Source organism: Camelus ferus, chromosome 34, assembly GCF_009834535.1.
Source record: "Camelus ferus isolate YT-003-E chromosome 34, BCGSAC_Cfer_1.0, whole genome shotgun sequence".
NCBI lineage: Eukaryota > Metazoa > Chordata > Mammalia > Artiodactyla > Camelidae > Camelus > Camelus ferus.
In genome coordinates, this window is record NC_045729.1 from 4,844,813 (window position 1) to 4,861,733 (window position 16,921).

Below are 16,921 nucleotides of genomic sequence, written 5' to 3' on the forward strand. Positions count from 1 at the left end.
CTATGAGTTTCCTTTTGTTTGTTGGTTGGTTTTGTTTAGTTTTTTTTTTATTCCATATGTGAGTGAAATCGTATGATATTTGTCTTTCTCCATCTGACTTATTTCACTTAGCCTAATACACTCAAGGTCCATTCATGTTGTCACAAATGACAGGATTTCAGCCTTTTGATGGCTGAGTAGCATTCCACTGTACATACATATACCAATCTTCTTTATCCTTTCATCCATTGGTGGACGCTTAAGTAGTTCCCGTATCTTAACTGTTATAAATAATGCTGCAGTGGATATAAGGGTGCATACATCTTTTCAAATTAGTGTTTCTGTGTTCTTCAGATAAATACACAGAGGTGGAATAGCTGGGTCATATGGAAGTTCTATTCTTAATTTTTTGAGGGATCTGCACACTATTTTCCATAGTGGCTACACAAGTTTACAATCCCACCAACAGTATACCAGGGTTCCCTTTCCTCCACATCCTTTCCAACATTTGTTATTCTCTGTCTTTTTAATAATAACCATTCTAACAGGTGTGAGGTGATATCTCACTGTGGTTTTGATTTGCATTTGCCTGATGACTAGTGATGTGGAATACCTTTTCTTGTGCCTGTTGGCCATCTGTATGTTGTCTTTGGAAAAGTGTCTATTCAGCTCCTCTGCTCACTTTTTAATAAGGTTGTTTGGTTTTTTTGTAGTTTAGCTGTGTGAGTTCTTTATATATTTTGGATATTATTACCTCTTTGGATATATGATTTGCAAATGTCTTCTCCCACTCAGTGGGTTGCCTTTTTGTTCTGATGGTTTCCTTCACTATGCAGAAGGTTTTTAGTTTGGTGTAATCCCATTATTTTTGCTTTTTTATTCATTGACTTTGGGATGAGATCCACAAAATATTGCTAAAACCAATGTTATGAGGTTACCGCTTCTGTTTTGGGGTAAGAATTTTATGATTTCAGGTCTTACTTTCAAGTCTTTAATCAATTTTTATTTAATTTTTGTGTATGGTGTAAGATAGTGGTCTAGTTTCATTCTTTACCCATGGTTGTCTAGAGTTTCCAGCACCATTTATTGAAGAGATTGTCCTTTCTCCAGTGTATTGTTCTTTGCTCCTTTGTAGTAGATTAATTGTCCATATACATATGGGTTTATTTCTGGGCTCTCAGTTCTGTTCCATTGATGTATGTGTCTGTTTTTGTGCTAGTACCATATTGTTGCGATTACTATAGCTTTGTGGTATAATTTGAAATCAAGGCGTATGATACCTCAAGATTTGTTCTTTCTTAAGATTATTTTGGCTGTTTGGGGTCTTTTGTGGTACCATACAAGTTTTAGAATTATTTGTTCTAGTTCTATGAAAAATACTGTTGGAATTTTGAGAAGGAGTTCATTGAATCTGTAGGTTGCTTTGGATAGTATGCCATTTTAACAATATTAATTCTTCCAATCCATGAACATTGACTATCTTTGCAATTTTTTTGTATATTCCATTTCTTTCATCAGTGTCTTGAAGTTTTCAGTGTACAAGCCTTTCACCTCCTTGGTGAAATTGTAGGTGGGATTCTTTCTGAAGGTACATTATTAATGTCTAGAAACAACACAGATCTTTATATATTGGTTTTGTACCCTGTGACTTTCCTGAATTCATTTACTTCTGATTGTGGATCATGGCAGCTGGGGTGTGAGTTGGGGTGTGGGTTTTTCCCTTGGCATGATCATATCTCTGTGTCTCTGTTTCTCCTAGCCACTTCACTGATGTCCTTTTACCCTTTGTTGTTTTCATTCAGTTTTCAGGACTTTTTCAGAGGGAAAAAGTCTAGATTTGTGTTCATAGGAGGAGCTGAGTTCAGGAGCTTCCTACGCTGACATCTGTAGCTCTCTCTTACAGATCTTCTTTTGTGATCTCTCTGGTCATGTTTCAGTCATATTTATTTGTGCTACTTCTTACTATTGAGTTGCAAGAGCTTTTAATATATTCTGATTTAAGTTATTTTCCAGATACATGTATTGAAAATATTTTTCTCAGTTTGAAAAGCAGAAGGTTTTAACTTTATAAAGTCTAATTTATTGTATTTTTTATTTTACAGATAGTAAAATTAACATTTGGTATGAAATTAGGAAAAAGTGTCCATTTGTTTTTAATGCTCTAAATAATCAAAGGTTTACCTTGTTGTATAGGATAATGGGCAAAGGACAAGGCAAGCAAGCAGAGTTTTCTTTCAAAAGCTTAACTACAAAGCAATTTATCTTAATCCAAGAAGTCTGAAGTTTGATAAAAGGATCCAAGGTACTAATTAATCATTTTCCAAAACAAAAGACAGCAAAATAATATTCATGTGCTTTATATGTGTTACCATGCATGTACACATGCAACATGGGTGTTGCACAGTCTTGAGAAGGACTCCCTTGCTTTCTTATTTAGCTTTTAATCCCCTGCCTATTGACTCCCTCAAAGGAAGGAATTTAAAATCTCTGCTGCTCCTGGAGTCTGTTCCCTTGTGACGGATTATAAAGTAACTACAGGTTTTGTTTATATTTATTTGAAAATACAATTGAATGACAGTTCTGAAAATAATGTAGAAATGAGTAGAAAAGTCGTCTTCTATCTCTTTTATTTGAGACAAAAGCATGGTACTGCATAGACAAATTAAGGACAGAATGTAAGGGATGCCACAAGTTCCGTTGGCTGTACACATCATCAATTTGCTGCAGAAGTTGAAAATTCCCCATTAGTAAGTGGACAGGACACTTCCCTTGGGTTTGAATTCAGCTTTCTTTGACTTTCAGCAAATAAATGACTTTTTATTTTATTTATTTTATTTTTTATTTATTTTAAAATATTTTTTCTTTTTATTTATTTACTTGGAGGGGGAGGTAATTAGGATTTATTTATTCATTCATTCATTTAAATGGACGTACTAGGGATTGAACCCAGGACCTCATGCATGGTAGGCAAGTGCTTTACCACTGAGCTGTACCCTCCCCCTAAATGACCGTTTCTGAGACTCTGTTTTTCCCTTTTTAAAATAGAGATGCTGCTCTTCATGGTGGTTATAATCATTAAATGATATAACTCATGTGGAACTGTCTAAGACAAGGCCCTGTGCTGTCTAGCAGAGAGGACTCTCAGTAGAGTATGTTTAATCTGAATGAGTCGCATATTCAAGGTTGCTGTTTAAACCAGGATCCTATTAAGCTACCACAGGCCATTAGCACCTTATTTCAAGGTAGCTTTGCAGACCTGCCTGTTTCCTAGCAATGACCCTACGGCAATGCACTACCAGACAGTAACTTTTTAAAATATATTTTTCAATTAAAAAATTTATTTATTATTCAGGAAATAATACACCTAATAATCTACTGGAGATCTCCTGATTGTTCCAGAGAGAGCAATGTATTATCAAATCTGCTAATTTTCTTTTTTTAAACAACTTTATTGTGGTATATTTCCTGTACGGTAAACTACACATACTTCAAATGTAGAATTTGATGAATTTTGATAGATGTATACCCCAATGAAACCACTACTACAATCAAGATAGCTAACATTTCCATCACTCCCCGAGGTGCAGTTTTCAAATTCCCAATTTATCCCTTCCCACCCTTTTTACCCCCTGGTAACCATAAGTTTGTTCTCCATGTCTGTGAGTCTGTTTCTGTCTTGTAGATAAGTTCACCTGTGCCCTTTATTTTAGATTCCACGTATAAGTGATATCATACGGCATTTTCCTTTCTCTTTCTGGCTTGCTTCACTTAGAATGATGATCTGCAGGTCCATCCAATGTTGCTACAAATGGCATTATTTTATTATAGTATTCCATTGTATATATATATACCACATCTTCAGCCAATCATCTGGGTTTTTTTTTTAACATTTTTTATTAATTTATAATCATTTTGCAATGTTGTGTCAAATTCCAGTGTAGAGCACAATTTTTCAGTTATACATGAACATATATATATTCATTGTCACATTTTTTTCTCTGTGAGCTACCATAAGTTCTTGTATATATTTCCCTGTGCTATACAGTATAATCTTGTTTATCTATTCTACAATTTTGAAATCCCAGTCTATCTCTTCCCACTCCCCACCCCCTTGGCAACCACAAGTTTGTATTCTATGTCTGTGAGTCTATTTCTGTTTTGTATTTATGCTTTTTTTTTAGATTCCACATATGAGCGATCTCATATGGTATTTTTCTTTCTCTTTCTGGCTTACTTCACTTAGAATGACATTCTCCAGGAGCATCCATATTGCTGCAAATGGTGTTATGTTGTCAGTTTTTATGGCTGAGTAGTATTCCATTGTATAAATATACCACATCTTCTTTATCCATTCATATGTTGATGGACATTTAGGCTGTTTCCATGTCTTGGCTATTGTAAATAATGCTGCTGTGAACATTGGGGTGCAGGTGTCATCCTAGCCAATCATCTGTTGATGGACATTTGGGTTGTTTCCATGTGTTGGATGATTCTTTTTTTTTTTAATTATTGAAGTAGAGTCAGTTACAATGTGTAAATTTCTGATGTACAGCACTGTGTCCCAGTCATGCATGTACATACAAATATTTGTTTTTATATTCTTTTTCATTAAAGGTTATTACAAAATATTGAGTATAGTTCCCTGTGCTGTACAGAAGAAACAGTCACCTTTGAGCAGAGAAAAAGTCATAGCCAAGACTGAGGAAGAAAATATCGAAGACATAAGGTATTACCCAGAGTGGTTTTCATCTCTTGTGTGGGGTTTCACCTTTTGACTGAGGTTTCACACTAGGGCAGCCAGAGTGGATTATGTTGGCCCGGTGCCCTGGGAGGGAGGAAAGGAAGCCATGAGAGGCAAATTATATAGAAAGAAGCAGAATGCAAGATCACCAGGCCAGTGTTTTCTTATTTCACATTTAGCCCTTATCTTACATAATTTACTGTTCCAACAGATTTTCTTCAGATCACAATGGACCTAGCATTCTGTTGGATACTATAGATAATTCAAAAGCCAGTGCCATGTTCTCCAAAAAGGAAGCCATACAGATACAAAATAGTGATTCAGGGCCAAAACCATTGGTACAGACTGTGATGGTTAATTTTCTATGTCAACTTGGCTAGACCATGGAATACCCATATATATTTGACCAAACATTATTCTGGGTGTTTCTATGAGGGTGTTTTGGATGAGATTAACATTTCAGTGGGTGGTTTGAGTAAAGCAGATTGCCCTTCCTGATGTGAATGGACCTTGTCCAACCCATTGAAGGCCTGAATAAAACAAAAAGACTGACCCTCCCCCAGATAAGAAAGAATTCTTCCGGCCTGAGGACCTTCAAATAGGAACGTCAACTTTTCTCCTATCTTCTGACTCTAGCTGAAATGCTGGCTCTTCCTGGATCTGCAATCGTCTGGCTGTCAAACTGGAACTAAACCCACGGCTCTCCTGGGTGTCCAGCTTACTGACTCATCCTGCCCTTCTTTGGACTTGCCAGCCTTTATAATCGCATAAACCAGTTTCTTATATAAGATGCATGCTATTCATACATCCTATTGGCTCTGTTTCTTTGGAGAACCCTAGCTTAAGACAGACCACAAACGTCTTAGGAATTCTAAATGAGGTGCTAGCTGCCAACGGAGGCTTTTTCAAAACAAGCGTTGGAGATGTGGCAGTGCGATAGGTCCATCCACATGGAACCCCTTTCAGGACTCAGAAGTACGGGCTGCTGAAGGGGAAGGCATTCCATCTGCAGAACACAAAGGGACAGGGGTTCCCTGGGTCTTTAGGCCTTGAATAAGTCGCAGTTCTAGTGTTACCCCATGGCAGACAAAAAGGCCTTCTTTGCTCTAATGAATTAATTTCTGTAAAAGGAGTTGGGTAAGCTTGGTATCTATTGTTATGCTCCATTCTGAGCTCTCTAGATATTATGTAGTTTCTTAAACTTAAAAAATAACAGAGTATAATATTGTCCCATTATAAGATAAATATTTACTTACGCTAAGGTCTTTCTCCATGGCCATGGTATAAGCGCACGGGCTTGGGGCAGCTGGAGGTAAGCCAGAGAGGGGATAAATAGGTTAGACATGATTTCAGCAGCAAAGGCTTAGCTGAATTCAGAATTGCATCTCTCCCATGACACTGGCCTAGTGCTCTTAAACAACATTTATGAGTTTGTCTTCTTAAGACCAATTTATTTTCCAAGAAGCTCATCCATCTCTCAAACCAACTGATTTTTGATAACTACTTGCCATCAGTTTCCTAAATATATTAAAAATTTTAAGTTGGACATGGCTTAGACAGAGCCTGGACCCCCTGTTTTGCAGGGATGGCTGGTAAATAGCAAGGGAACCATGGTCATCAGCTCCTTAAATGCCCGTCTAGAAGTATCAAGGTAGGGCTTGTAGTGGAGTCATCAGGGGATGAGAACATAGGCCTGTGTCATAGCTGCCTTGTGCCAGGGGCCATCTGTGATTCACCTTCCACCAGCAATGATCTCCTTACTACCAGACAGCAGCCAGAATTTCTGCCTGTGTTCTAGGACCACTTCTAGACTGGCTTCTCCAGAAGGAGATACTGAGACAGAGTTTGGGGTCAAGATATGTATTAAGGATGGACACTTCCAAAGGAAGGATGGAGTAGCAGGATTAGGTAGAGAGGGTTGGATGTGGCAAGGAGTCCGAGAGCGAGGGTTGCTCATTGATCATCCCACAAGGTGGGAAGAAATGGCTGGGACTTTTTTGTTTTTGCTTTCTTCAGTCACAGCTGTGGGCCACTCTTATAAGGATGTGAGGTCAGGCAAGGGAACTCTCTGCAGCTGAGGTAGACCCTGAAGGAGCTGGTCACATTGCCCATAACTGGGCAGAAAGTCATTCCTTCAAGGGGAATATGGACAATTTCCAAGTCTATCACAAAGCCCGAGCCAAGGCAGATACCACAGGGAGTTTTAGATGATAGATAGATAGATAATAGATAGATAGATAGGTAGGAAGGTAGGTAGATAGATAGATAGATGATATAGAGATACATGTATTCACACACATACACAGAGGAGAGAGGGTGAAGAAGGAAGAAGGGGAAGAATTATGAAACAGCATTAACACTTTCTATAAATTAAGAAGGCAAATTAATTTGTGAAGATCAAGAATGATGTGGCTGGAGATTCGAAGAAGATGGAGTACTTGGAAATACTGACTGGGAGGAATGTTTTAAGTCTTCTGACAGAATTTTAAAATTGCCCCGCATATCAGGTGAAGTTTATAGTGTAAATTTGCAAGAGACAAATCCCATAAGACTTTCAGTCTTTATTCCATGGTCTCAGATTGTCAAGGGCAGGTCCAGAGAGTACAGTGGATGCAGATTAGGGGTTTGGGGTTGGTGTGATGGCAAAATGCCACACGGGTAGGGGGTCTAGGATGATGGGGGCAATGTTATAATAGTTGACTATGGAGCCGCCCAAGCTGAATGAAGCATCAAAAAAAGTTAGACAGGCTTCCATGTGCTGGTGTTGGAGAAAGAATGATAAGTAGTTGGAGCTAATAGAGGATTTTTACTTCTTATGACTGAATGGAAGGAAGACCAGATGAGGACGTTGCAGTAGAAAGATGAAATGACCAATTTGAGATCTTGGTTGGGAAATCTCCTACGAAGAGACTCAGGGTATAGCTACGCAGGTAGGAAGCTGGTACAGACTGGAGATGAAGGCCTGTAAAGTCATATAAGGCAGGTGAATGTGAGGTCCATGATTTGTCATCATCCTTGTCATTCAGAAGTTTTTAGTGAAGGCTGGAATAATCAGAATTGAATTTTAGGTGCTACACAAAGCAAGGTAATAAATGCTGTGTCTGGCCGCTAGGAATTTATCTTCTGAAACCCCTGAAAGGAGGTGAAAACCAATTTCCTCATTCCTGGAGAAAAGTCCTCACAAGCTTTTTCCAAATTGAGAGGAACCAGAAGAATGTTTTGGTGGCAAGTATTAGGTCTAAGATGCTAAAATATGTTGAAATCTACTTGGGTGGACTGAGGGTCAGAATACATTTTTAAAAAACAGACATTGAATGGCTTCTTCTTTCACTTTCTGCCACACTGTCTGCTGGGCGAGGAAAATGACTCATTAATACATTTAGCGCCAGAGGCCTGACTCATTCAGAAATCTCTCAACCACCACCTCACCCAGTCTTACTAGACTTCAGCTGATGATATTCTCCAGCTTGGGCTGTCAGAATCATGCCTCACACGTGGGTAATGGGTTTTATAGCTTGTCCCAGAAGTAGGCTAGTAGGATGAATTCCCATTTCAGTGATGTGGGAGCTAAGTGAATCACCTTAGGCTAGACACTGAAGAGAGGCTGAAACTGTACTTCTGTTTCTCACCACCAGAATTAGCAAAGTGTCCGCGGTGAAACACTGACTTCTAGAGCAGATGCTCCAGGTGATGGTTTGAGGTCTAAACCCAACGACCATCCAGAAGTAACTGCTACCACATTTGAAGAAGTGATAGCACATCTCCTAACTGAGCAAGTTGAAGGCAGGGGCAATTTCTCATCCGACTTTATATTTCCTGTGCCTCACCCAGAGTTTGGTAATCAGTATTAAAAAAAAAAAATAAATACGTTGAATGAATGAATGAAATATCTTGAATGTCAATTTTGTGATTCCTGTCTCTCATGAGAGGAATAGAGTATGTGCTTTATATACATTTTGTGGTTCTCAGCAGTGACTTGTCCTCAAACGCAAGTATCAGAGATAAAGGGATTCATTGCATTACAGAATTTTCAGTCTCCTTGGTCTCACCCTTTTGATCAGTGTTTGATGCTAATATACAAGTAGTTCCTGAGGCAGCGATACAAAAGGAACACAATGTGACTCCAAACAGACCTCCAGCTTTTGGGGCTTGGGGTCTCCAAAGTCCTACATTTTTGTGTTTAGCATCTGAACCTTGGAAGCTTCAATTACATCTTCTGTGCTCTTGAGGTAGAGAATGTCGGTGAGACTCAGGAAGCTTCAGTTACATCTTCTGTGCCCTTGAGTCGGTGAGACTCAGAGATGTCAAATCCAATCTATAAATATTTATTGACGCATGTATAAGAAAGTCATTTGGGGGAGATTAAAAAATGGAAGATACAGGCTTTGTCTCAAGGTATTTGCAATCTACCTGGGGAGAAAAGATATAAAAAGTGTGAAAAAGGTGACACTAAAAGGGATAAGTAGCAACTCAAGATAATGAACATTTGTCACAAGTCAACCCGTGACTAAGCATTCATCTCTCCTTCTTGCTTCTTACCAGAAGCTCAGCACTATTTAAGTGTCCACGCCTCCCGGGCACCAGGGGAAGAGGACCAGGTCTAGGTCCTAATTAGTAAAGGAAATCGACACATGACATTCCCTGTGCTACTCTTATAGGTCTAGCACTAGGCGTGTGACCAATGCCAGCTCCAGATGACTGAGGGAAACTGATAGCCACTGCTTGGGGAGAGGGTCCCCACTCTCTGCCACTAGATGTGAGCAAGGAGTGTAGCCTTAGCTGCTTTTGGAAGCCATCTCATGACCACAGAGAAACCAGACATGGGATGGCAGGAGGGAGAAAATCTGGATCTCCAATGCTGCATTTGAGTCTATGAATCAACCTGGGAGTGTCTCCTAACTCAAGGCTTCCTGCTACATGAGATAATAAATTTTCTTATTGCTTAAGCTGGCTTGGTGGGGGGTTTGTTTCCAAAAGGATCTCAAGGAGACAATGACCAATTGCCAGCTGTGTGGGCAGATAATAATTACTGTGAGAGTTCAGAGTGGGGAGAGTTCACATCAGGCCAGAGTGGTCAGGACAGCATTCAGAGAAACAGAGCCTTTAAAAATGAATAGAATTTGTACAGAAGGAGAGGCCAGAGAAAGATATTCCAGGCAAAAATCGGGAGATGAAAAGAACTGGAGGAACAATGAAGGAATAGAGGGTGCAAAGTGAGAAAGGAAGGGTCAGATCGGATTTTAGAAGACCTTGAAGATCAAGTTAAAGTACTCTGATATTTAGGTACCAAGGCTGTCATAAAGATTTTTGAACAAGCAAATTATCTGTCCCTGCCTAAGCATTTGAAGCCAGGTCCACCCACTGCAACATAATACTCCTGCTGGCCCATAAAAACAGTTTCCAACATTAATGGGTGTTTTAAGCAAATGGTCCACCCCACACCACTGCCCCTTCACCTTGACTTGCCTACACTTTGGTCTCGTGTCTCTGGCTCCACACTCGGGGCTCTGAGATTCTGCCTCTCATTCCCTGTCTTTGGCTTCTGCAGATTTGTCTCTCATCCTACTTACCCCACCCTTTAGTCCTATTTCTTCTCACTTGTGAACTCTGGGGTGATGTGCCTTCTGTGTTCTTGTGGGATGTTTACATCCTTACCAGCCAATCTCCATCCCAGGTACTCAGGAGAAAAAAAGAGGGAGGAATATTCAAGTAGAAATGGTAGTGCAGAAGTGAGCCAAACATGGTTGTGCCGTGGTTGGAACCAAGGTTGTTTTAAGGGCAGTCACATAAGGAGTTAATATATACGCTATACAAAGAGTTCTCAGAAGTTGACAAGAAAAACACCAACGACCCAGTAGAAAAATAAGTAAATGGCTAGCTAACATGAATTTGAGTTCCTTAAAATTATGGGAATGCAAATTAAAGGAAAAAATGCAATATTACTTTACTAATCCCTATTACTTTGGCAAAAGTGAAAAAGCTCTCTTGTTGGGCACGTGGGGAGAAGGGCACCAACGCATTACTGGAGGTGGCGTGAAGACTTTGCAGCGTTATTTGGTGAGAGCCAAATGGCAGCGTCTCTGAAAATTAAGCATACACATAGCCTTCAATCCAGCAATCCGCTCCTGTTTTAATCTCATCGAAATAAAAACAGCAAGACAAAAGACATAATAGCACATACATATTGCCACACCATTTGTATGAGGGGAAAATCTGGGGAAAAAGAGAATAGGTATTGAAGAGGGACTGAGTGAATCATAGAATGGTGGGCAGCCTTCATGGTCAACGTGTGCTCTCCCAGTGGACCTGGATGGAATCACATGAGGAGTAATAATGGCTCAGGTTTATCGAGTGCTTACTGAATGCTGGGCACAGTTCTAAATGCTTCACCAGTTTGAATTCATTGATCCACATAATAATCCTATGAGCTAGGCATTATTATAGAGAAGTTGAGTAACTTGTCCAAAGATGCACAGCTGGAAAGTGGCAGAGCTGAGATTTGAACCCTTAGGGGTGCAGAGCTGCTGAAATGACTGTAGCAGGGATAAGAGGAGGGGAAATGCAATTTTAAAAAGGAAAAGAAGTGCATCAGACTTGACTTTTGAACAAATATCAGGCATGACATAATAGCATTTATACGTTATAAAACCACATAGTCGTGTGTATAAAGAAACTTGACTTTCTTAAAATGAAAAGTCATGGAATCTTAGGGCTGGAAGGGAATAAAAAAAGTCACGTAACACAGTCACCCATCTGAGGCTTGAAGTACTTCCATGATACCTGTGCTCAGTAGTTGGCAAACATACCAGGATGAGAAACTTAATATATTCATCAGATAGCCCTTATTTTATGTGAATCTCTGATTTTTATCAATTAGTCCTCGTCCTGTCACTTTGTCGTCAAACAGAATAAGCCTGTTTTCTCTGTCACAAGAGAGCCCATCAAATGTTAAGCAAGACATCATATTGCCTCTAAATATTCCCTTTTTTGAGTGCTTAGTTTCTTCGCTGAGCCTTCACCATAGTTTTGAGTTTCCATTAAATTGGTCATTGCTTTAGGAATACAATCTGGTTTGTCTGTATCTCTTTTCATGGTACTCACAGTGGGGCACATTACCATAGGCATGGCTGGTGCACATGGTGACCATTTAAGATTCCGACCCCATATTGATGCAAACTGAGATCGTGTTTTTGTGATGACCAAACCACGTTGTTGGTTCTAAATGAGTTTACTGTCAGCTAAAACCACTGTCTTCGTCACTGCAAAGCTCTCTCACACACGCTTTACTTCTCAGAAGCAAGTGACATGGTGGAATGATCTTTGTAGAGAGACTGACCTGGCTTGAATCTTGGTTCTCTCATATCCTATGAGACTTCAAGAAAGTCAATTACCTTATCAAACCTCAGTTTCCTCAACAGTAAGGTTAGTATAAGAAGTCCACTACAGAGCTACTTAAGGACTAGCAAGAAGGTGTATCGATGCTACTCCATATAAACACACAATTAAAAAATAGCTTTTTCTCTTTTTACCAATTTATTGCCATTGATAGATTTAGCTCCCTGTGACGACACCTGGAGGCCATTTGGGATTGGGATTCCTTTATGCTAACACTTCACCCCTGCTTCCTGTCAGTTGGCACCAGATACATCTTCTGATTAATCTTCATCATTTGGGTAAGGTCAGCAACGATTTAGTTTTCCATCTGATTATCCTTTTTGCTGGTATTCCTTTGGCTATTTTGCAGAGAAAGAAAGTAGCTTTTTCCTTGAAGTCAGAACCTTTACGTATTGCCAATATTATTTTATATTTTTTCACCATTCTACAAAAATCACCAATATTGAATTCAGTGATCTCGTGAACCAGGAGCATTGGGCTCATTTAGAGAAGTTGAGTGAACCAGCTCCACTTTCTCTCGAAATTCCCATCAATTTCGCTTTGGCCAAGACATCCTTCCTTGTTAAAGTAGAATCTTCCCTGTCTCTCCCTCCACTTGCTGATTGATGATTCTGTCAGCAGAGTAAGACAAGAATTTGTCAGATGCTCTACTTTTAGCCAAATGAGACTCCCTGAAGGTGCCCTCCTGGTTAGAGCAGGCTTCTAAGCTGTGTTGAGATCTGGGTCAGGAAAGTCTCCTCTCTGCCAGCTGGCCCCATGTATGTGCTCCTTCTTAAAACCACCCAGATGCCTGTCTGGTGTTCTCATCCTCAAATCTACACATTGCTACACTTCCACACAGGTGCACAGCTTCCTGACATGCAGCTAAGCGGCTTCTTCTCCTACAGGGTTAGATTTTTTTTAAATCGTTCGAGCCTAGAGAAGTTTCACTATTCATCGTCCCCTTTCGTGTCCCCTCCTCCCTCCTTAGCTTAAATTCCATCATTAAAATAACTCACAAGCATCTCAGATGTCTTCCTCTTTTTTTTTTTTTCCCCTTCATCGTACTCACTTGGTTAAACTCTGGTCCTGAGTTCACCCTATACTGTGCCGACATCCTTAAGTCTTAACATTGCTGAGAAAGAAAAAAATAATCACAGAACCAAGCTGAGTAGTCTCACTTTAAATTAATGACCACAAACCTCAGATGGGCACACAGCACTGCCTGGCACCGCCACATCATTTCTCTAGTAGTAGATTTGTCATTCTCCTGGTTTTCATACACCCCTTCACTCCTCAAATACCCAACATCCACTCCTCCTCTCGCCCGCTGACCTTCTACGTACGAATGCCCTTTTTGTTAATTTGTATTTGTTACAGCCTCTGCCTTGAATATTCCTCCCCGTGGCCGCTTAACTTCATGGTTTACTCCTTCATTTTATTCGTGTCTTTGTTCAGGTCTTCCCTAAACAACTTGGCTTGAAACTTTCCAGGTAGGGTTTTCCGTCAGGACCATTGCAAAAGTGGTTCCCTCTGCTTGGACCATTCTGTCTCCATTTCTTCACATTGTGGATCCAGCTCATAATTCAGGACTTTATTCGAATAGCATGCCCTCAGAGATGTCTACGCCGACCACCTCCCCATCAAGGTTGCCTGCCCACCTCACTACAGCTCCACTGGCAGTCTCTCCGTCTTACCACTTTTTTTTTTTCATAGTACAAATCACTGTATGAAATGTTTGTATTAGTTGAATGACCATCCTGTTTACATTTAGTCTTTCTCCCTCCCATGTTTTAGTTAAGCTCCATCACTGAAGGGCTCTTGTCTCCTTCATTCAGTGCTTTATCCTCAGCACCCCAATAAAAAAGGCATTCAATTCACATTTTTTTGACTAGATGATTAAGTCAATAAGAAACTCCACCTGATCCTTGAATCCCAGTCCACCCATCTTTATTAATATGTATGGAAATGAATCCCAAAGATGTATTTGTGGTCCAGCCATAGGCCTTCTAAAAAGCTGCCCTCCACTCATCACCTCCTAAGCATATGCACTAGTCAGTCTGAATAACCCTTGGCAACCTGGAGAGAATCCAGCCTACTTCTTGACCCCAGTCACTGCAACCCCCTCTGGGATCAAATTCACCAACTGTTTCTGCCTCTCTACCTCCTGCCTCTTGCCCTATTCTGCACCTAAGATGTACCTTGCTTTGAAGTTTCCTCAGGCCTTGGTGACAGCAGACAAGCCACCTGCATCATCAGCTCCAGCCCCACCCCTGTGAATTCCCCATGCTCTGTCCACTGATACAGAAGGCTCTCCCCATCACACCTGTGACTTCGCCATGCCTCTTCCCTATCTCGTCTTTCGTGTTTCTACCTGCCACCCTCCATGGTAACTGTTTTTCGGGGTTTATCTGACTGTTTTTCTCCTTTCCCCACTATATTGAGTTAAAAAGATTCTGGTTCTGTCAGTTTAGCCTCTAGGCAGACACATTTTTTTCTGTGCCTGTGAAATGTGAACCACCCATGGACAAGAACCCAGGATTCCAGTATCTTAAGCCAATGGGCCCCAAATCCAAATCCAGCTCATCAACACTCTCTGGACAGGGAATCATTGATCTTTTAGCTCTTTCCCTTTCATCTCAAATCCATACTCTTAGCAGAATTAACTGATAAAAACAGCACCTGTGTCCCAAGTAATTTTTTGTTGTTGTTCAAGAGTTGGTATTCTCTAAAGACTCTTTCCTGAGAGCTTCTGATTTTCTCTGTGTTCAGACTCAAATACTGCTTCTCTGTTTTCTCTTGGCAGCAGCCAGGTATCCTGTGGACAGGTCTGGGCTTTGAGCATCTCTTTACAATCATTTCTGTAACACGGGCCAACAATTTCTGTCTCCATACTTTCATATATCTCAGAGATCTTTCTATAAGGCATTCGAGAACTATTCATGCTTTAAGACGTAGTTCCTTATAGAGCTGAAATCCCAGAGCAGGAGATCTGCAGGAGAGGGAGAATGAGCAGGTGAACACACACACACACACACACAAACACACACACAGGAAATTGCACCCAGTTCCTAGGCAAGAATTATGATGCCCAGGGATGATCTGAAAAGTTTTAAAACATCCAAATGAAAATGGAAGTATCAATGAGGTCAGCTCATACTCGTCTGCCTTTTATCGCATGCCATAAACTTTGCAGAATAATCTGCCTCTGAATCAAACATTTTTTTGGAACGACCGTCACATTTAAGTTATAGATAAAATCTTAAACAGTAATAATTACTGGAAGAATAGAACATCCAGCTCTTTTCCAAATTGATTAGTCAGTTTATTTTCTGTTAGTCAGTTTTTCATGAAATTATGTATGCAGCTAATGTTTCACTCTATAAAGCTATAGCATAAAGTGTTTGAAGAAACAAGTAGTTTAAAGTATCCTCCACCAAAAGAACAGACTCCAGCAGCATCTTGGGGTTTAAAACCAGACCTAGATTCAAATGTCAGGGCCATCAGTTATTAGTCTGTAGCACTCAGCTCTCTGGACTTTCCTACACTCATATGTAAAAATGGAAGTGAAGACTCCTTTCTGTTGTTCTAAGGACCTACTGACATAATCTATAAGAAAATACACCAGCGCAGTACTTGACACATGATTACTCAATAAATGTTTGTTTATTCTTCTTCTTACCAGATGCCAGCCCAAACTCTGAGGTTTTAGACCCTATACAAATATTAAACACTCATAGCTGTGTCCCTTAAAAAAGGAGGAAGAAATAGCTTTGTTCCACCTCCCTAAGAGGTCAGTGGCTAGAATATTCCTTCTGTACCTACTCAATTGCATTTAGAAAAGAAAAAGAAATCTCGAGCTTTGCTGCCAATGGATGTTCAATGTTAAAATGCAGGGAGTGTCGCGGTATCAATGTTTCAGCCCAGTGGGAATTTCAGTTCAGACTTCAAACCAGAAAAACCTTAACCCTATCCAAAAAAGTGTGTACATAGAAGAGGAGCAATGGAAGAAGATGAATCAAAACTCGATGAGAACAAAATAATCAGGTACCCTGGCTTTGTCTGTTTAGAGATGAAGGCCTGGACTTTCATGTCAAATCTCACCCGGTGTCCTCAAATTCTCTGTAGACAATTTTGCTTAAATTAATGTAGAGTAAAATGTAAAACTATGGTTTCTCGTTTTAAATTATGGGCTCAGTCATTCTCAGCAAAACCTTTGGTAGAAACCTCAGGAAGAACAAAAGCGTGGCCACGGCCAGTGTGTCTCCAGTCTCCCCTCCTGTCCCCACGGCCGACCTCACGCCCCGTCACTCATTCCCACTGACCTTGGATGTGGTCTCAGAATGGCAGCCAAGGCTGTGGAGTCCAGAGCAAGTGAAGGCAGGTGAGCAGCGCTGGTGACAAGTCTCCTGTCACTCTAGGTGTGTGGCTTGCCCCACTGGTCATGGGTGGAGTTGCCTTCACAAAGGTGAGGTGAACACGCTTTATCAGATGATCCCAATCTGTATTTGCTACTGATTGGCCCCAAAGAACTTGCTTCTTTGCTTTTACTCATTTGGCTTGGACCTTTGACCTTAACTCCTTGGAGATCTCTGCCTTTGGTCCTGCTCTCCTGAATGCCAGACCTGCCCCTGCACGGCGCACAGCTCCACGTCCTCCCTGGCCCCAGACCTCTCTCCAGATGCTCACTTTGGTGCTGCTTTTGCTCACTGAACATGGGTCTCGGGACGTCCCCGGCAACCCACTCCTTTTTGCTACTCCCACCGAGCAGAGCCTGCTGTGGCCTTCGTGGGCAGCCCCTCTCCGCTGTCCTCACCTGGTCTGATC

The 16,921-nt window shown here is 40.7% G+C and overlaps 1 long non-coding RNA gene across 1 annotated transcript; it reads right to left on the reverse strand.

Moving 5' to 3' along the window:
• Positions 1–4,666: 4,666 nt before the first annotated feature.
• On the reverse strand, positions 4,667–16,921 carry LOC116661297. The gene is made up of 3 exons (XR_004317157.1): positions 16,420–16,921; positions 5,977–6,026; positions 4,667–4,804 (listed from the first exon to the last, which is right to left on the reverse strand). It is a non-coding gene; the product is annotated as an uncharacterized LOC116661297 (long non-coding RNA).